Source organism: Hippocampus zosterae, chromosome 11 (genome assembly GCF_025434085.1).
Source record: "Hippocampus zosterae strain Florida chromosome 11, ASM2543408v3, whole genome shotgun sequence".
NCBI lineage: Eukaryota > Metazoa > Chordata > Actinopteri > Syngnathiformes > Syngnathidae > Hippocampus > Hippocampus zosterae.
In genome coordinates, this window is record NC_067461.1 from 19,414,493 (window position 1) to 19,436,481 (window position 21,989).

The 21,989-nt window shown below is 41.5% G+C and overlaps 1 protein-coding gene across 2 annotated transcripts in view; it reads left to right on the forward strand.

Moving 5' to 3' along the window:
- Nucleotides 1-21,989, forward strand: part of bcl11aa (BCL11 transcription factor A a) — a 44,586-nt gene that overhangs the window by 17,169 nt on the left and 5,428 nt on the right. The gene's annotated exons all lie outside the window — the stretch shown is intronic.

A 21,989-nucleotide genomic window follows, 5' to 3' on the forward strand; every position in this document is an offset into this window, starting at 1 on the left:
TAAAGCTAATTTTGGGAAGAAAAAATATATACGCTGAATGGATATACACCAGACTATTAGATTATTGTGTTAACATCTCTCCAGGAATTACCCGTGTGAGGCTTTTTACCCTCTTGTAATATTTTAGATTAATTTCTTTTTACTTTTTTCATTAATAAAACAACCCCCATCATCCCATAATGGGAAGCAATTCTTCAGGGTAGATCAGGCATGTCCAGCTCCGGGCCTGGAGGTCCACCGTCCTGCCTGTTTTCCAGCTCTCCCAGCTACAACACACCTCATTCAGATGATCAGCTCATCAGCCAGCTCTGAGGCAGCATTAGAACAATTTCATGATTTAAATTGGGTGTGTTGCTCCTGGGAGAGCTGGAAAACAGGCACAGGACCGCTGCCCTTGAGGACCGACTTTGGGCACCCCTGGTGTAGACGTTGTGGTCATCCGAATGTCAAACGAAGCTATTATAATGACCAACAAAAATATTTTAAAAAAACTAGATTCATTCCATTTATTTGGACTTTTTTTTTAATTTCTAAACTGTAATTGTGACAATAGGCAGCAGAACACACCCCAAGAAATGTTAATTCAGTCTATTATAAAATAGAGTCATAAAGGGAAAACGATAACGAGAAACAAAATTAGAATCTTTATTCACATGCCTACATTTGCACATCCATAATCACACTTGTTTCTGATCGAAAACCTTTTTGAAACTGTCCATATATAATTCTCAAATGTCCCCCCCCCAAAAAAAAATCTATAAGTGAAATCAAACAAGCTGGACTCAAGCAGCCTTTGTTGTTCCTGCCAGGCTGCAAGGTCCTTGTCTCTCTTGTGCTCTGTCCACACTTGAGCGTCTCTCTAGATTCTTAATCCCTTGCGCTAATAAGACACACGCCCGCCCGTGCATTCAGGATCAATTGATCTTTCTGCCGCTTTTGTTAGCTGCTTATGAACTTTATTAAGAGCTGATTGAAGACGTTTCGGCTGCCTTATGAACCGGTTTGTTATTTGACTGGGGTAAACGAAAATGGCAGATGGTGAGTGAGATATCGTTTACTCTTTTGTTGCACGGTGCATTCTTTTTTTCCCTTTCCTTCTTTCCTTGTTTTTTTTTTTTTTAGGTCAGTTGAAATGCACAGGAGTTTATCAGTGTTGTATGTTCGTGTTCTTTCTGAGTAAAGCCACACGTTGACAAGACCTTAGACCACCTTTTGAATTTATCCGTCTAAGTTCTGATACGAAGCACAAATTCACCGCAGCCGCTAGCTGCGTTTGGACTTTGATGACCTTTTGTTGTGACAATGTGTGTTAAGGTAAAGCAAAAGCAGATCAACACAGTGGAATTGGTGTGCTAATCACCATTGTTTTTAGGATTTTGAGAGAGGAATGAGAAATCTCTTCGACAAAGATCGACATTTGGCGATCCTTCTCATCATTTATCTGTTGTCTCGAAGTGTGTGGTAGCATTGTAGCCTGCCCCTTTCCAGGTAGCACACACTTACTCACAACTCTATTCGATGCCTGACATTACATGTGTGTGCACCCAGGGTGCTGTCTCATGGCCTTATTTTGTCTTCTTTTTGAAAAAAAAAATCTTAAACCTCACACAATCACTCCAACCCCCCATTTGCTGTGTTTGTGTTTCCACAGCCCGCTTGTCTCAGTTACAGTAAATACCCTTGCTACCTGACACAGATCCACCTTTCTACTTGACCGGGCACATAGAGAGGGTCAGCTGTGTGTGTGTGTGTGTGTTGGGTGGGGGTGGGGGTTGCAGACATGTGAAGAAAAGTGAATTCCCCAGTGACCCTCTGCCCCCTGGTTTAAAGAACTGAGTGAACGCACCCTCTTACTCACTCTCCCCCCAAGCAGGCTCCCATCTCTGACATGAAACAGGTTTAATCTTTGACACTGTGTCCAAACTGGCCTCTTTGCAGGTGAAGAGATCCTCCTGGGGTGTATATGTAAGCGTGAGATTCACTCTGACCTAAATTTGGAGGACAATCGCCTGGAGGCCGTGTGTGCTTATGATTGTGCGTCTCTCTTATGCCCCTGTGTGTTTGAGTGTTTCCGCTCTTTGGTTTCCTTCAACGCCTTTAGCGTCGATATTTTTTTCTTGAGAAATACAACTCTATTCGATATTTGCTTTTTATCTGGTCAACTGCAGACACCGGGTTGCCACACGACTGTTCTTATCAAAAGAGAAAAGCAAACATGCCCCTTCTCTCGATTGTTTATCCCACGCAGAATGAAAAACAACAAATGGTACATTTTATAGCATCAATTTTAGAGTAAATGCGGCTTAAAATTGAACCGAATGAAGAAGGTTCGGACGTTTCCAAATCTGGAGCTGTCTAACATCAAACACACCTAATAGAACACACCATCAAACATGCAACTTCAAATCATTTTCTTTGTCCGTATTGCAAAACCATGACTTCTATCGCATGCAGCTCGGTATGGCCGGAGCCAAACAACCTGGAAGAAAAAAAAGAGTTGATATCACAGTTAAGTGAGTCAGCATGTGTTTGAGAAGTAAAGATGAAAACCCCCTTCAGGTTTCCCCATGTCAAACGTTTTTTTAGTGCCCTATAAAAAGGTTTCTACATCCCAATTCCATAAATTCTGAGTGCATCCACCATGTTACTCAACGCTACGTAGCGTTGTGCCAATTTAAAGGCAAAGCATCTTACACAATTCATTTATATAAGGAGATTCTCCATTTTTGATCTTACAATTTCGTGAGTTTAGCCTCCTTATCTGTAATTATGTTATTTCATTATATTGGCGTTAACCTCAAACACGAGATCAAGAAGAACGGAGAAAAATTGTGGATGGAGGCCGAGCATTTAAAAAAAAAGATCCTTCAATGTCGTCGGGAAAAAAAACCCCTTCAAATTATCCAGGTTATTGTATAAAGCAATTAAGAGGAAGAGTTCAAATGAGACATCCTGAAGTGGTTTTCTCTTCTTGTAATAAAGAAATTTTGTGTGGTTCTGATAAAACTGCTGCCATATCGCTGCTTCTCTTCTTTTATCTCATCTTTTCGCTTGTTTACAAGTCTGTAGTTTTTCCTCCGTAACTAAATATCTAAATACATATCTAAACTGTACAATCTCCTCAAATGAAGCCTCTCACTTTCATCATTTCAATTGTATTAGTAAATCCTAAACATGCATTTTTTTTCTACCTGACAGATTAGCCTGTATCTGGTAACTGTGTCAATTGTGTGACAAAACACTTTGTCGTAGTGCGACGTAGTGTTAACCTGACAAGAGATTTTTCAAAGGGCGATGCGACCGGGTTAACAAATGTAGTGTTCAACGTAACTAAGGACATACACAATAACCTGCTCTGCCAAAACATTCTAAAGTTTTTTGAAATTCGAGAAAGCTGCTATGATTTAAGAGGTATGAACTTATTTACAACTCAAAACAAGAACAAACATCAAGCAAAGAAGTGTATCTGTCAATCTGTGGAATAATTTCGAAACGGACCTGAAAATGAATAAATCGCTTGCCGAGTTCAAAAACAAATTCAAAAAAATAGAACAAAAAACCTACATCAATCAGAGTTAAGGTGATAAATTCTAAACATTAATTAAACGTAATAATACATCTGAACTAAGTTGATAAATAGAGAAAGGTACTGCAATATCCTTTCTGAATACAAGAGAAAATTGACACAAGAGTGCCAGGGTATGGATGTATAAAATCCCGATACAAACCAAAAGTTGTAAAAATATCACGGTTAAGGGTAAAGTATGAGCCTTAATGGAGACTTATTTCTTCTTACTTTCTTTCTTTTCTGATTGATATAAAAATGATCTATTTATATAAAAACACATAACACAGGGTAGGACTAGATACCTTTTTTTACTTCTTCCTACTACCTTGAACATAATAATTGGGTGAATGATGACTGATTTCTCTTTCCTTTTTACTATTTTACTTACCTTATTTTCTGTCAAATTATTACCTTATATGCTTTATGTTCAATCAACAAACGAAACGAAACAAAACATGACACCTATTTGTTTATTGCGTGTTTGAGAACATCTATATTTTGTGTCACACCCCGCCCCCCACTCCCATTTCCTTTTCAACAAAGATCATTGAGTTCTGTGTCAAAACCTTAAGATATCACACTCTTGGTGATGGGTGGCCCGGTAGTCCAGTGGTTAGCACGTCGGCTTCACAGTGCAGAGGTACCGGGTTCGATTCCAGCTCCGGCCTCCCTGTGTGGAGTTTGCATGTTCTCCCCGGGCCTGCGTGGGTTTTCTCCGGGTGCTCCGGTTTCCTCCCACATTCCAAAAAATATGCATGGCAGGCTGATTGAACACTCTAAATTGTCCCTAGGTGTGAGTGTGAGCGTGGATGGTTGTTCGTCTATGTGTGCCCTGCGATTGGCTGGCAACCGATTCAGGGTGTCCCCCGCCTACTGCCCGGAGACAGCTGGGATGGGCTCCAGCCCCCGCGACCCTAGTGAGGATCAAGCGGTACGGAAGATGAATGAATGAATGACTCTTGGTGATAACCCGAACAGAAGGCATGTTTTTTCTTACCCTTTTCTGATTTTGACAATGTTAATTTCAAATATGAATGCATACTCGGAGGAAAAAGAACTGTTGCTCCAGTCTATGCCTGAGAGCAATCCCAGAGTTCTTGTTTCTGCCGCAATATTCTCTGATGATGGAGATATTGACCTTTTAGGAATATTTACCATGTAATGCAATTATAACACTAATGGATTTGGCCCACTGATCTTTTTGTGCGCGGCGTCAGTGGGCTAGTAAAGTGCTGTTGGCTTTATTACAACTCACAGACACACGGACCATGCACACCAGTCGAGCCCTGTGCTCATTTGCCTGTGTGTGTTCAACATCTCTAATCCTCCCTCTCTTGTGAAATCACACACAAGCTCAAACGAACATGCGTGTGTGTGTGCGCACACAGCCACGAACGCACACGTGCACGCCAGACCCCTTGTGGTTGTGTGTCTGCCAAGTCAGACGGCAGACTGCCAGCAAATAAGGGGGCTGTGGTGGGATGAGGGCTCATCTGCTGGGGTTAGCCAGCTACAGCCGTACGCGCACAACAAACACACACACTTAAGCAGTGGCCACTTAGATGAACTAGGGTTAATTAGCACAACATGGCGCTCGACTTTCCCACTGCGGAGGGACGATGAGCTTCGGCCGGGTTTACGGTCTATGACCAGTAGTCCAGTGTCCTCACGTGCATACAAACTTGTTGCTACGTATTACGCAATTTGTTCATGACAGACTTAGCAACGTGATTGATCAAAAGTATCCCTGCTATTAACATGATGAGAATGTTTGCCAGAGAGACAAACATTGATACACACTTTACCCAAAAAATATACGTATAAACTATCATGGCTAAACATTTGTTTTTTCTGAATCCTTTATCTTAATCATATTCAGACATTTTCTGACAAGTGTTTGCTCTTTATTTGTGTGTGAAAGAATTCTTGGGGGAGTTTGGTGTGGGAGAAAATAAGGCATACCTGAGCTCAACCAATCAAATACATTTATAACTTCCATCCATCTATCCATTTCCGATCCGCTTTATCCTCACTAGGGTCGCGAGGGTTGCTAGAGCCTCTCCCGGCTGTCTTCGGGCAGTAGACCTGAACCCTGAACCGGTTGCCAGCCAATCGCAGGGCACACATACACATACACATACACACCTCTTTGTTTTCAAATCTCTGAATAATCTCGCACCACCTTACCTCTCTGAGCTCATCCGCCCCTTCACACCTGCCCGGCGCCTCAGGTCTGTGGACCAGACATTATTAGAAGTACCAAGAACTAAACTGAGGCTCAGAGGGGATCGAGGCTTTTCTGTTGCTGGTCCCACTCTCTGGAATGGCCTCCCACTGAACATTCGGCAAGCCTCCTCGCTGCCCATCTTCAAAGTCCTCCTCAAAACTCACTTGTATTCTTTGGCATTTGACTCAGCATGACTTAGATTTGTTCTTGATTTTACTGTTTGGTGCTTTCTACCGCCTTTATTACCGATTTGTCTTACTCTTTATTGTGCATGTTAAATTGCTCCATGTACAGCACTTTGTATGCAGCGATGACTGTTTGAAAGTGCTCTATAAATACTGTTGACTTGACTTGACACATAGACGAACAACGATCCGGGCTCACACTCAGACCTAGGGACAATTTAGAGTGTTCCGTTAACCTGCCATGCATGCTTTTGGAATGTGGGTTGAAACCGGAGTACCCGGAGAAAACCCAGGCAGGCACGGGGAGAACATGCAGACTCCACACAGGAAGGCCGGGGCCTGGATCGAACCCATGACCTCTACACTTTGAGGTCGACGCGCTAACCGCTCGTCCTTCCAAATTCTGCCCAAAAAGACAAATTCAACAGACACAATAATGGAACTGTAAAGAAAGACACCGCGAGTGTCAACTCCAATGCCAGAATTCCTAAAAATGTCTCCAATATTCAGCTCCTGTAAGTGTGGTGCCCAACTGTCCTCATTTTTCTTAAGCGTTGTTTGTTTCCCAAGAAACGTATTTCTGTGTATGTTTGTGATTCACAGTAGTTGTCGAGACTCGCCGGCCCACATATTGCCACAAAAGATTTACAGCCTCTAATATTAAAATGTGATAAGGACTTAAATGGTAGCCATTTCAAGGCGCAAACGGCCGCCGGGGGTTTTGGCAAGACGTGTGAGGCGTGCTACTGTCGGGTTGAGAAGTTGAGGCAAGTTTAATGGCGTGAAAAGGCAGAGAGGAGGTAATGGGAGGTTTATATTAGAATAGGTTTGAGCCATGCCGAGGGAAGCAGCGACAGAGAAGACACTCGGAGAGGACGATGACGGCAGATGGTAAAAACTAGTGGATGTGTGAAAAGCAACAGGAAGTCCCTGGCTTTGCCAGTCTGGACTAAATATGGCACAATTTGCCACCCTCACACGTATACCCCTTCTCACGCGGTTTCTGGAAAACAACGGGGAGGTAGGGAAAGGGGGTGGTCGTCGCCATAAATGCTGTTCACAACAAAGGTTCTGTTTCTGTGTGCGTTCGTACTGTCGTCCAACATAGTGGCAATAAATCAGATCACTCGTCTGCTTTTTCTGAAAAGTACATTTGTATTGAATTACAGTAACGGAAAAATGAACTGTGACTCACGTCTCTTATACTGGTGACTGTATGAAGAGAAAAAAAAATAAGGTTATTGGCACGCTTTTTTTTACTGGCATTTGATAAATGATGACCAAAGCAAAACTTTGTGTTTAGTTTCTGAGGTTTGGAACATTGAAACATGACATATCAGTCTTGCATTAGGAGTCTACCGTGCGCTATTCCTCAGCGGTTATTTCTCGACATATTTGAATATACTCTTGTGTATGACGCATGTAACGTTATTAGCTAGGTGACATGGATATTCTGTATGGATTCATTTGATTGCTTCGTCTCGTAGTCCTGAAGACAAAAAAAATGAATAAATGCACACGTATCGACAATGTCGTCGGAATTGTTCTTTATTATTTTATGTTTCTTGTGACATTTGTAAAATATCTTTTTACCCTAGAGTCAGCATACACACAGATGGCCGCTTAATTCCGATGAAATGTCGAAGAAAACCTTCAACTTTATAAATGGATAACACTGCTCAACACATTTGCCAAAGTAGGATTGCTTGAATGGCTGATGATTAATCATGAATTGGTGTATTATCGTGGACATTAATGAAGTAATGCAGTACATACACAATTACTGTATATTCAGAGACATGTGCAAAACGTTTCTGCTTCACACCACACGGGTTAAGCCGGCAGGACTCTTTCAAGCCGTCGGACCTTAACAGATAGCGCCAAACTCCATATTAAGCACCCTCATATTTGTATGCACACAATGTATGCGTATTCGCTGTACATAGTTACATGTACAGGCAAAGCGCGGTGGGATGGGAAGGGTACAATTGGGACGTGTAATTCGGTAATGGATATATAGACCATAGATACAGGGAGAGGCTCACACGCTCACACACATGTATTCATACATAGAAAAGCAGCCATGCTATGTTGCGACTTGATTTAGAGGGCTCACTTGCAGAGAATACGAGAAAAAAAGGAAAGAAAGAAAGAAGGCAAGGGACGTCGACGGACTGAGAGAAATGGGCTTGTGTAGTTTACAAGTAGTAGGTCAAGGGAGGAAGAAATATTGTGACTGTAGAACTGTTTTAAACAGAAAAGCTGCTGGTTTTTATTGGGGTCCAGTAGTTGCTGCCCTGTAAGGAGAACTGTGCTGTGTGGGAATTAATCTGTGCATCTGACACACTGCGACATACATTCCAGAGACATTCAGAAGACATTTGAGAGCTTTCCGTCCCAAACGGCTCTGTCAGCTATTTTACAGGGACTTTTTTTTTCCTCCCTTCGAAATCCATTCCAATAATGTTCTTTGTAGATCATTCCGAATGACTGGGATGATGACTTTGGAGAGACGTGTGCTTTTAATGATGTGACTCAGAGGCTTTTGGGGATGGCACAGAGTGATATCCCACAAACGGGGAGAGAATAAAGGCTCAACTGAAAGCCAAAGCAGATCCATAAATGGATACACATGAATGCGATAGTGTGTGCGCTTTTATCGCTTCATCAGAAAGTTATCCAACAACCTCTCGGGCCTAAAACAAATGGCGCTGATATGGGATCAGATACTTAGTCATCGAACATTGTTTATTTGAAATGAATAGTGCACTGTCTATCGCTGAATTAGTGCATTGTGCATCTCTTTCTTTGATACATTCTTAGAAATTTGTTTTTTGCATTCATTTTTCACTCGGTACACAACCATTTGACATTTTTCTTGGTTATTCGACAAGCCTGCTCAAGGGAAATTCACCTTATCTATGAGCACATTGACACTTGTTTTCTACACCTCCTGTCATGGCAGCCTCTAAATGTCAATATACTCTTCTAATTGTCTAAGTAACCTCATCAGAAATTGGGATTTTATTTTTCCTCAAGATTCTCTAACACAGGGGTGTCCAAACTTTTTGCCAAGGGGGCCAGATTTTATGTGGTAAAATGTCGGGGGGCCGACCTTGGCTGACATTCTTTACATTGAACAACAATATTGTTCAACAAATTTTAGTAAGCCAGTCTGTTTCACATTTCCATTTTTATTTGAATTTCAACAATCTTAAGAATTTCTTTTGGTTCATTTGAAACATGAATTTGAAATATGACATATCAGTCAATATAAACACGGAGTGATGTCTTGTTAACTCGTGAGTGATGCCCTCTAGTGTCTAAATGCTATTACTCATTTAGTGAATGCAATTACTCATTTAGCCACTAGAGGGAAGCAGTACTCTATGAAACATCACTCGCCAGTCTACGAGACCTCAGTCAATGCAACACGTGTTCCATTGCGCCCAACCTGCGGGCCAGACGGCACTGATTTTATGACAGGGGCCGAGGGCCGGATGAAATTCGACCGCGGGCCGGATTTGGCCCGCGGGCCGGACTTTGGACATGCCTGCTCTAACAGTACCGTATTTTCCGGATTATAGATCACTGCAGAGTATAAATCGCACCAGCTATAAAATATATCATAAAGAAGAAAAAAAAACACCTCAGTATAAATGACATTTTTGGAGGGAAATCTATTGATTAAATCCAACACCAAGAACGGACATGTCATCTTGAAAAGCAATTTAAAATACATGTACGATATGCTAACGTTACATGACGCATAAACAACAAACTGAGACGTTTCTGGCAAGTTTATATCACATATCAAGAGTTATTCAAATCACTACAGCATAAAGAAAATGCTAACAAGTTTACCAAACCATCAGTGTCGCTCCAAATCATTAAATCCAATGAAATCTTCATCCTACGTGTCACTTTTAAACAACTCCGCCAACTCCGGAGGTAAAAGAGGCAGCGCTACGTCGCTTACGTCCAACTCATCGTTGATTTTTCAATACAGACCTATGTGTATGTGTGTGTTTATTCAAAGAGTCAAATATTGAGAGAAAGTGTATGCTTGGCCTCTCCGGTATCTGTTTCTTTTTTCTGACTTTGCGTTTCCATTTTCAGTTTTAACAGACATGCTATAGTGCTGATTGACTTGCTCTTTATGATGCGGAACAGCAAACCAGGTGTGCTATGAGTGTGTGAGTTCACGTGTTGATGAATGGGTTTAGATTTTGTCTTTCATTCACGACCTGCCTTAAAACAGGTAAAGAGGGAGGAGAATGTAAAAACAAAAACAAAAAAAGTGGCAATAAGCAGGTAGAGTAAACCTTCATCTCTTTCTAAGAAAATATTGCCTCAGTGCGTATTCGGCTATGAATCATGCCTGAACCTGACCTAACACGAATCTCAGTGTCTCTTGACTTGCAAGGAATGGATTCTGTTTGCCCTGAAACCAGAGCTATTTTCTCTCCGTCAGGAGCCCTTGTGCGCTCACGGTGCATTTAAGACCCAGGATTTTAAATTCCGCGCATACAGCTCATTCAGCGCACTGTCCCTGTGTTTTAACAGTGGCGATTGCATATTTTCACATTGCGGCATTCAACAAAATCGTTGAAATGTGACAGAAGACTTTCACCATCAGGCGATCTGAAAAAATGCGAACAATCAAAAGAAAATGTCAGAAAAATAAACAAATGTAGTTATACTGAGTCCACTCCAGTCAAATTTGGGTTTATCCGATTTTGTTACTTGTCGAATGAGACTATTTGAGATAAAAATGACACAAGAAGTGGGATATATGGAGGTGATGTGGTTTCTATTGTTTTCTACATTTTAGAAATGATTCTTATCACTGTCATTAATGGAAATTTTGAAGTACCGCAAGCTTTTGCACATCTGAGCGAGCTTTGAGCAAACTTTTTCCGACAGGGCACAATTCACCAGTAAAACATCTTCTACGTTTAGAACAGGATACAAAATTCACAGTCAACGGTATTCATTTGGGGTTATTCAAAGTTTTGACTTACATGCCACCGAAAAAAAGGGAAAATATTTCAAAGATGTAACTCACAGCGAAAGACAGGACATTCCTTTAAAATGCATTCTACATGTGCTGCAGCCAGACTACCTTTATCTCAGGGGGGAAGTCTGTTTTCTCAATTATCTCTGTTTGGCGCTACTTCTGACCTGTGGCTGTATTTACGCGAACACACATTTTATCCATGGCTTTTAATGGCGTATAAAAAAAAAAACACTTCCTCGTCAAAAAGCCCTCTCCTAATAGCTTTTCAGAGTTGTTTGGGAGCTGTTTGGGTTTGGTCATTAGTGGACCATGAGTTTGTATGCACATGCGCGCGTGTGTGTGTGTGTGTGGGAGGGGGGGAGGGAGGTCGTTTTGGAAACCAGCTGACAGATGCGCTGTAAGGTCGTTTTAGGTGGGATTGAGGGGTGGGGTGAGGGGGAATACAGGCAGTGCCCATGAGGTTGGGGTTCATTGGGGTTTAGTGTGTGGTGCAGCACTTAAGCCATAGTGGGCCCTGATGGGAATGCCAGGCCCCCACACCACTTTCCAAAATCACTAATGGAGCATCTTTAGGACACACACACACACACACACACACACACACACACACACACACAAATACACACACGCCTGCAGACTAATATTCTACATGGGACATTGTTTTACCTGGATATTGAAGATATGTGCGGAGCTGTTAAAAAGATGTGGCTATTGTAAACGTGAGTTCTCTATTTTGCTTCCTGTTGCTGTTCTCTTTTGGTTGGCCAGTCATAGTGTGTGTGTGTGTGTGTATGTTTAGGCAGAACTGAATGCGGCTCCACACACAAACAGAAGAGCCTTTCACATCCGGCACCAGTCTTTTGTCACTCCCAAATGCTGCCCATACCATATGCTCGACATCAACCCGCTACAAGCGCACTAAAGCCTTTTTTTTCATCACCACAAACAGAAAGAAAGGTTCATTTCTTTTTGCATCAGACTTTTTACTCGGGAATGTGTGTTAAAAATAACGTAGGAATTTGTTGTGATACAGAGTGCCGCCTGATGCATGGAGATTGATTCATGCCAGGCAGGAATTCTACACTCGAAGAAATTATTCCCATGCATTCATTCTCTGCATTTACTTTTTTAATACACATCAAAGTAAAGCAAACATTCACAAATGTAAGAATGCATAAGTGATTATTTCATTTTAGACTTCAGATTTATCTGACACGAAGAACTAACAACCTCCTCAGAGCTCCTGAAATTATATTTGAAACAAATATTACATAACACAAAGGCCCATGTGTTTTCAGTTTTTCAATGCCACACATGGAACAAATGTTGCCTTTGGTTTTGTGACAACGATCAGTTTTTTTTCTTCTCCTCATCCAAGATAAGGATGTCATATATTTTTTTTATGCAGTAGTTACAGGCTGTTTATCACACGCACACACATGCACACACACGAGTAGGCACTTAATAAAAAGGCAGGTAAACTGCTGTTCATTTCATATTAACACAGTCATATATTCTGCCCGTCTTGTTTGCTTTTACCTGCCTTGCCTGCTCTCATTTTTTTTCCTCGTTCTATATAAAACGTCTGGGGGATCGATTGGGCTCTCAGGGTGTAGCGACTGCAGCTCTAATGAATGAAGCCTACAGTGTTTATTAACTCGACAAGGTTGAGAAGGAGTGCTGGAGGAGAGGCGACAGCGCTTGATATTGAAGTCTGTGTCTGCTAAGGAACATAGACTTGCTTACGAAAACTCGGTGTCACAACAATTATGTCCTACAGTTGTGCATTGATAGAGATTTTCATTAAATTTCATTTACTTTTAAATCACAGTAATAAATACAATACGACCGATATGATCAATGTGCACTCTGAACCAACAGAGGCATTAAATAGCAGATGTGGGATTGTAATTGCAACAAATATCTTAATATAATACATTACATAATCAAAACCAAATAGGCACAATACACAATGCTTTTGAATTCCAACATGTGAATTCAAGCAACAAAATCCAATCACATTTGTCATTTTTCACCAACATACTACACATGAAAATAGAAACTCACCACAAAATAGATATGATTTCAGGGAGACTTGTCACAATCTTTTTATGACTTAAATCTAAACTTTAAGGTAATTCTGGCTATATTCAAGCATTTAAATGCCCTCCAAACCATATTCAGGAATGCAGTGGAGCTTTGCTTGCTTTTGAAGGGTGAAGTCAGGCTTTAGTGCCGTCTTCACACAGTGGACAAGACACATTGCTTCATTTTGCACACGATGCATCCCGGCGTATTGACTTGGTTGTAAGAGGACCCTGAAATAAGCAGGGAGGACCAAGATGTATTTCACAAAAAAACAAACAAGTAGACTGGAAAACATTCAATGTCGTCAAACAAAGTCCTGAAAATCACAAGAAACCAACATAGCAAAAAAACAAAACAAAACGATGCGAGTAACAAAACAAGACAGGAGAACACAGACACTCACAATGATCCAACCAAGACTGACAGAACCCAGTGAACGAAATACAAGCAAAGAAACGAGAATCACCTGGACAAGACACAAAGTGTTGAGGGAGCTGATTGGTTAAACACAAGGGACTCGGATGACGAGAACAGGTGCAGACAAAAAAGGCACACCAGGGAACCAAATGTCACCTAAACAAAAACATAACAGCTATCTGACGACCGCGATCACCATGACCATTCATATTAGAAGCCAAGTTCAATCATAACGATCAAAAAGTTGTTTCTTTCCCGCTAAAATCACTCGATATTATCAACATGAAAGTAATCAATCGTTTCAAATGAGCTCTCGAATCACCACCAGTCCAACTTTAAGCTCATTTGTAAGGTGATTTCTAGAAATAAAAGAAGAATGCTGGGAAAAAAAGCTCCCAAAATCCACCAAAGAACCCACTTGAAGTTGAGGCCTCATCTGAAAAGTCGTGGGACGGTGGGGTGGGAGGCTATCCTGATTTGGAGTGTTTTGCCTATACGCTATCTGTCCAAGGTCGACAGTGAGACTGTGGGAGGCTGTTTGTGTTAAAAGCAGGATGGCACATCTTTGCTCTCCTTCCTCCCCCTCTCTTCTCATTCACTCTTTCACCACAAGGCAGAGCTGACTTGGAAAGGCAAAGGCTTTTGATTGCTGATGGCTTGCAGTCATAAATTTGGATTAAATACGTCCCCCATCGATTGGCCTCCAATGAGTACAATTAAAGAGAACGGTACTGAGTGTTTCCCACCTGGGAGAGTGGCGGGACGACCGGAAGTTAGATGGCTGTGCCTAGAGATGGAAAAGGAGGGATGGGGATCGATGTTGTGTTTTCACACAATCCAAATACAGGATGGACTTAAGTATTGAGACAAATGTGCAGGATTTTTCAATCTTCATTCTACCAACCAAAGACCACTTGCACACTTCTTTGTCCAAAGCACGAGCCCGGGCGCCAACCTCATCCAGCATTTAATTTCACAGAGATTGTGAGGCAGGCTCCATTAAGCAACATCATTGACCTCCGATCTTACAAATGTAGTTCCGGATGAATGGTTACAATTCCCGAGAGACACCAAGACAGTTTAGAAAGTCTTCTGCAAACAAAGTCTGCCACCAATGTCAATTCTTAATCGAATGCCCTTTTATCACAAAACCTTTGGAGATATATTTGCGTATAGCTTTGACAGGTTTACTGCTATTCATCCTGAGATTACAATAAACATGCGTGAGTGGCTAACAACGTATAAAACGAGGAGTTTTTCGCGCTTCTTCATGATTTTATTTTATTTTTTCAGAAGGATAAGGAATAAGAAGTTGAGTCATGGATTAATGAGGGGCAGGGGTGCGGAAGAACAAGGGCACGGACAACTGAATTTAGTATATGACTACAGAGAGTGAGAAAACAGCCACCTGTATGCGGTGTTGACGGACAGATGGAGGGATGAAGCCAAGTGGGTGGAGGAAGGATTAGATGAGGAGAGGAAGTAAAGTGCTGTGCGTGTTTGCGTGTGGCCCTCCGTCCAGCTGAGGTGTTTGCTCGGCTCAGAGTGATCTCCTACTGCGGTCACTGCAGCACGCGCCCGCGCACACACGCACTAGCATGCTTACACCGACAGACACACAAGTTCACGCTGATGACTGAATTGTCGTGCTTGGCAGCTGTTGCGGGTCTCTGCGGATGGTTCGATATTAGCCTGCGCGTGTGTGTCATTTTGTGACCACCAAGCCTTTCTCTCACTTATGGCAAGTAATGAATTTCTCAGTGCGCTCCTGTGTGAGCGTGTGTCTGTGTGAGCAAGTGTATTTTGACTACTGAGCTTTCAGAAAAAAATTAAATGTGCTTTTAAAAATAAGAATCCCATCTACAGAAGTTGTACGTCGATGTGTATTTATCATTTCAATATGCAGTCGTGGAGCCATGACTAAAACCTACCTTCTGTTCATTGTCCAAGTCAAAGTCCTGCATGTCAAACGGAGTTAGCTGTGTGCAATCAATCAAAAGCCTAAATTATTCAGCTCCAGCAAAGTCCAAACCAAATCGGACCGATCAAATTAAATCTGATGAAACGGCAAGAGATCAAGTGTTGAAAGCAAGAGTTTGCATGCTGGGATTGGCCGACACCCCGTGCAGGCAAAGTTTTGTGCGTGCATGCGTACCGTACACTCAAGACTGATTCATGTGTAACCACGTTGAGAGGCTTCCAACAAAAGCACAGACACATTGAGGACCACCTTCTGTCTTTCAATCCCCCCCACACTCTCTCTCTCTATCTCTCTCTCTCTCATTCACATAAGTGCTGCAATTTGGCTGGTCTGTAATTTCACCATGGTGGTTTCGGGTTAAGTGGAGGCTGTCACTGCGATCATTGGTGCCGGCCTTCCACGCGCATTCACTTGTACACACCAGGCAAGCATAGTGCCACAGTGCACTTGGACGCTCCTACAAAGGTCACCGCCATTTAATTACGTGTATAAACACAGTTTAAAGGTGCAGGTTTTGTTATTACAACGGCCTTTACGAGATATATTACCTTGTGTGTGTCTGTGTGTGTGTGTGCTGGGGGTGGGGGGGGTGCGTGTACGTGACATAGAGAGTTTGTATGTGTGTGACATCAAGATAAAAAAAAAAACAACTTTGCAGCTCTAATAGCTCACGGTGGATTGACACACACATACACACACACACACTCGATTACAAGTGAGAGAGTTGCGGATACCACAGTCTGTAGCCCGGCAGGGGTTCTAAACACAGAGACAGAAGGTATTGATATATTCCACCAACACATACAAACGGACAGACGATATTGATATTTTTTTTGTTCATAAGGCGAAAGAGTGTGTGTGGCTATTTAACAGCATCATACGGACACACTTGTTCATGTGCCCACCCACGCAGCGCATTTCGGAAGCAAAGAAGCTCTCGTTGTTTTGTGTACTCGAAATGCATTCGAATTATTTCGCATTGAAATACGTGATTTTCAAGGCCGCAGGCAACTATTTGGAAACTATGATATCTATGAATGCTTTTCTAAACTGCTGACATGCAATTTGATCATTCTGAGAAAACTTCAATTAATTCAAAGCCAGCGAAAAAAAAAATCTGTTCCTTTGTCAGAACTCGCCAACTCATGAACATGGTGAGCTCTTTCTACTTGCTAATATTCTATGAAGCTAGTTTCGTATCTTTGAGCACACCATTCCCAAAATACATTCTAAGCTCTTCCTTGAAATGCAGTGTGTGTTTGTGTTGGGGCGGGAGGGCGGGGGGTGGTGTTGTTGGAACCGTAAACTGGCTACTGGGCTAATTTCCATGCTACATGCGACTGTGCGGTGAGACTGCCTCTGTTTTCTTCGCAATTGTTTTGCTCTTGACTTTGCGACACAGGATAAATATGTTGGGTCGATAAATTATTCCAGCAATTCATCTTGAACTGTGAATAGTATCTGCCATTTGGATGAGCAGATGCAATTATTTAACAGAAAGCCGCAGAAACGTGCCTACACGTTTTCTCACTAATTGTTCACAGAATTGGTTTTAAATTTGACCACCAGGCATTTTTAAGTTGAACCAACACAGAAACGCGCATAATCGTTTTTCACCCTTCACATTACTGCAGTGATCAAGTTAAGTAGCTACTGAATGGGAATTATTGATCGTGAGTTGAATACAAGTACTTGACTTCATTACCAGCAGTAAGTTTAATGTCCTAAAGTGTATTTTGGGTCAAAAATGAGGTAGGCAAGCGTAACTTCTGATCGACGTATACGCATTAAAAACGCTTAGGCTCGAATCTAAATCCCAAATGATCAACGAGACACTTTCCCCTCACTCCCAGTCTACGTTCTAAATCCCACTTTAGCTATGTTCCATGACATCTGTACCACCGCCTCAACGAGAAGTGGACACAGCCGAGGACAACTGCAAAGAGCACTGATGGATTGAAGGAGAGGAGGAGCAGGGACTTTGGATGGAACCAAAAGGGGAAATGAGGTGCAAAAAAAAAGACACATATTGAAAAGCTTGCGTGAAAAGATCTGGCAAATGGAGGGCAGACTAATTTCTAGAAATTGACCAAATTCATGGCAGTCAAAAATGTTGGAAGAATCTATCTTGAGTGGTGACCAAGACTTGGCATCAGTATTTGTCTGAATGGTGTTCTGGATAAAATTTAGTGATGACAATTCAGCTAATTCACAGGACGGAATGACTGGATGAAGATCAGTCAGTTCGGAGAACAGACAGACTGTGTGACATTCCAAAGATAATCTGAAAGTATGAAAGACTGATTTTACTTTTTTGGGTGGTTTGAAGGAGACAAATAACAGTCAAGTGATCAATAGGGACTGAAACTGTCATTCAGGTATTAATGGAATAAAAATATATATATTATTGTGGGTGTAATTTGAAGTTGATGTGGAATCATATGATAAAGTGACGTGCAGTGAGGGTTGGTATTGCCGAGTCACTGATCGTTCATGTTTGTCAAGGCTTCTTGGCAAGTTTTTCAAGTAACACAATCCTGTATGGGTCCACATAGTCTCACTCGTTGAGAATAAAAGGCAGGGAATGCAGAAAATATTTTTGTTTTTTTATAGCACAGTTACAAAGCCAGTCTTTACGTGTATACCAGGGCGTTTGAAAAGAACGAGTCGTTTAACGTCTTTTCCCGACTCCCCTTATTTATGATGTCCTGCTTTGTTCGAGTCCAGCTTTGTAAAATTTCTTATTTTGGAAATTAAATCCTCCATTTTCAGGGCGAGAAATGACAGCTTGTGTAGTCGCACAGCATACTTCTTGTTTACTTTTTGCGCACGAGTTAGAGTTCGCCGTGACCTGGCTGGTAATAGGCTATCAGGCTGCTCACTATCGCCACCTTACTTGAGGCAGAGGTACTGGCTGCCTAAAGGCAAGCATTTTCCCTGTCGATTTATGTCATACTAACTGGTTCGCCGCCCTCCGGGCGGCTCATCAGCTAGTTCCTGCGGAAGGCTGGTAAGGTGGTGGTTCGCCGCCCTGCGGGCGGCTCATTAGCTAGTTCCTGCAGAAGGCTGGTAAGGTGGGCCTTCGGCCCACAAAAGTGTTGTTGCTTGGTTCAACTTTTTGTTCATCTTCATTGCTTATCGCGAAAATAAAGAGATGTTTAGCTCTACTAAATAACTAACAATTTTATTGCGATGCTTGTGGGTAGACAACATTTTTTCGCTAAGATGCCCGCGCGATCGTAGTGAGCCACTGCCTGAGCGGCGCGCAGTGGCGGCGCGCAGTGGCGGCGCGCAGTGGCGGCGCGGTGAAGTAGGTACGTTTTGAAAAGGGACAGACGGAAGGACAGACCGCGAGCGGGATGACGCGCAATATATATATAGATTGGCTGTCCATGCCTCACTTCTTGTCTCTGAAAGAGAAGAGATTATTTAAGCAGGAAATAGAGAATTTTCTGTGATTTGTACTATAAAACTTGTCAAAATACATTAAGAACCACACCAAAAGAGGACAAATATGAATACTCTTGTAATTTTATGACTTTGTTTCTTTTTCCTCTCATGATGACAGGGGAGGCACAGCCTTATCTGCCTCCCCTGACTGCACGTCACGGCATGGAAAGTCATTGATTTTGCTGAACTGCTTTAGCTTGATCACCTTGTGAATGCAGAAATTTTGATTCCCGCATTTCACAGCAACTTTCAAAGGGATAAAGGTGGGAGAATGTATTCTGAATACATCAATTTCGTGGTAGAATGTAAAATCATCGAATCAGCACATAAAGTATCACTTATGTTTTTAGCCATCCATTTTCTGAACGTGTTTTCTCGTTTTGAAGTGTTCAAAACTATTTCTGATCAAGTCTCTCTCTAGCGCTCACACAGAGACACACACGTGCACACACAACCTCAAGCACACACAGACAGACACAGGAGGGGGTAATGCAAGCGAAGCTACGTTAATCTCTCCCCGTTCCTCCCTCTCCCATGCAGCCCCACTCAAGTGTCCAGGCAATGCCCTTGCTTTAATAGAATGTAATGCCTGAGCCGGTCACTGTAGCATGACTGGTATTGAGTGTTAGGACATTTCTGAAACTGAGAGTGTCTGTTCCTCAGAGTCTCACCAGGAGCTTTGACATTTAACATCGAGTAAAGAATCCCACACTATCATCCCCATCCATATTTTCCCTCCCCATCCTCTTACACGACTAATATACCCCGCTATACTCAGGGCGAACTTGTTACAGCATGTTTACCGTCTCTGTTTTCATTTTAAATGAAAGGATTACTTCACCTTTCCTCACCTCGATACCCTTGCCTTCATCTTTCTCTCCCCATTCCACTTTCTCGCTTATTTTTTTTCAACCTCAGAGTGGCACAGAGTTTCCCTAATGAAGTGGTTGATGGGAGTAGATTACAGAGAGACAGCATGGAGCAGTCGCCTACTCTAAAATCCATTAACCTCACAGTTTCACTCAGTGCATGGACAAGTCTTAGCTAGCATTGCATAAGGAACATACTAACGAGAGAGTACCAAAGTCTTTGTTGAATTCATGTTTTTTTTTGTATATTTTGTTAACATATTGGAAATCTATATTTTTTGGAGCATTGCTGTGTTCTCACGCATCTGCGACACTGCACACACACTCTGAATTTTGATTACCTTGTAATCAGTCCAAAAAAAAAGGCTCTGATGCTTTATTTACTTTTCTTTTTGGTTATTATTAATGGATGTTATGGGTTTCATGGTTGAGGGCAAATATAGCATTTTAAATGTAGCAAATCTGTTTGTTTAATGCTTTGGGGCCAGATTGATTTTAATTTTGTGGGAAGGGGCAGTAACACTTGCGTGGCTGAAAATCGCACAAAATCTAACCCGCAGGAGTCATACCGACACATCATTCAATTCCCGCATCACAAAAATAGAACAGTCTAAATGAATGAATGTACTGACCAGTTTATCAAGAGGAAAAACGAATGATTGAATAAAATTAAGCATCCCTAGTCTTGATAATGCAAATGATATTCAGAGGTTAAATTTGATGCAGGTGGTCACATTAGTGGTAATTTGTGCCGATTTTAATGATCCATAATTTAGCAGCTCCTGTTCTGGTCACGTGGGACAAATGTGTGTTAGAAAGGAGAGAATGGGAAAAGGAGATGCACTCTGCTCAAACAAAATGATGAATATGCCTCTTTGGATACAAATACATTTTATTCTACAAATTCTCTTCATCATTGTTTGCTATGGTCATCCATACATGTTGTCTTTGCAGTTGCATTTGTAGTCTTTGTGTCTTGTAAAATAAGCTTACTGGCAGAAGGTTAATGTCGAGTAGCCCATCATTACCAGGTTGTCTCAGCAGTTTCTTACAAAGTGTGCCAAGTATCAGTAACTGATTGTGACAAAAAGCACTCATTCCCAGCCATTGCGCCAGGGTATGCCATTAGTCGTTTTTTGTAAGAGATCTTATGGTGTGCCAAACCAATTTCATTTAATTTTTATTTGTTACAATTCTTGGTTCATCTATCTATGCCAGCAATATATAGTGACAGGCAGAACTACTGAAGGTTTTTCCACTAGATGGCAGAAGGTACCAGCTGCATGCATTTGTTGCAATTCAGAATAATAAGTTTGTGTTCAAATAACCGAGTAAATTAAAAAAAAAAAGTTCACCATTATTTATGTCGCTATACTTTTTGCACCAACTATTTTTTTTCCATATGTAAAATAAGTGGAAGCCACAGACATAAAATGTAATATTAGATTGTATAGTATTTAGGAATAATTTGCAGTACATTTCACAATTGGGATCCGGATTTTGACTTCTGGTTGATTCAGAAGAATCCAACTTTGTAGATTGCTGGTCAGTCACATGACATTATAATTAGACCATACAAATGGCAGGGCTTCGTTTTTTGTTTTCTTGTTTTCAATTTTTTTTTCAAACAAATTTCTACTGCTGGACAACATATTGCAGTCAACCAAAATATTCCGATCTGAATCCTGGGTTATGTACCGTAGTTTCTTTGCACGTGAGTAAGTGAAGTGCAGTTCAGGCACATCACAATACATTACGTGCATCATTGTGAAAAACGTGATTTCATTCAGTAATTCAGTCCAATTTGAAAATGTACAGTATACATTTCCATAATTACAGTTGACAGTGAAGGAAAACCCACAATTCACTCTCGAGAAGAGAATTAAAATGATTTTGATTGCAGAAATTGGACTATAAGTTGTCACATTTATATTCTTATGTGTTCTGTAATGAAATGAATAAATTGTTGTACAATATTTGAATCTATTCACATACAGAATAAACGTACACAAAGTCACTGCGTGGAAAAATACAATGGAGAATATAGAGCAGCGGGTCACCAACCTCGTTGAAACTCAGGGCTCCTCTTTGGCCACTGATTAATGCGAAGCGCTACTGGTTTGATAGGATGCACTTTTTTTCACTATATAGTGAAATTATTGTTTGTGATCTGAAATATTTCAT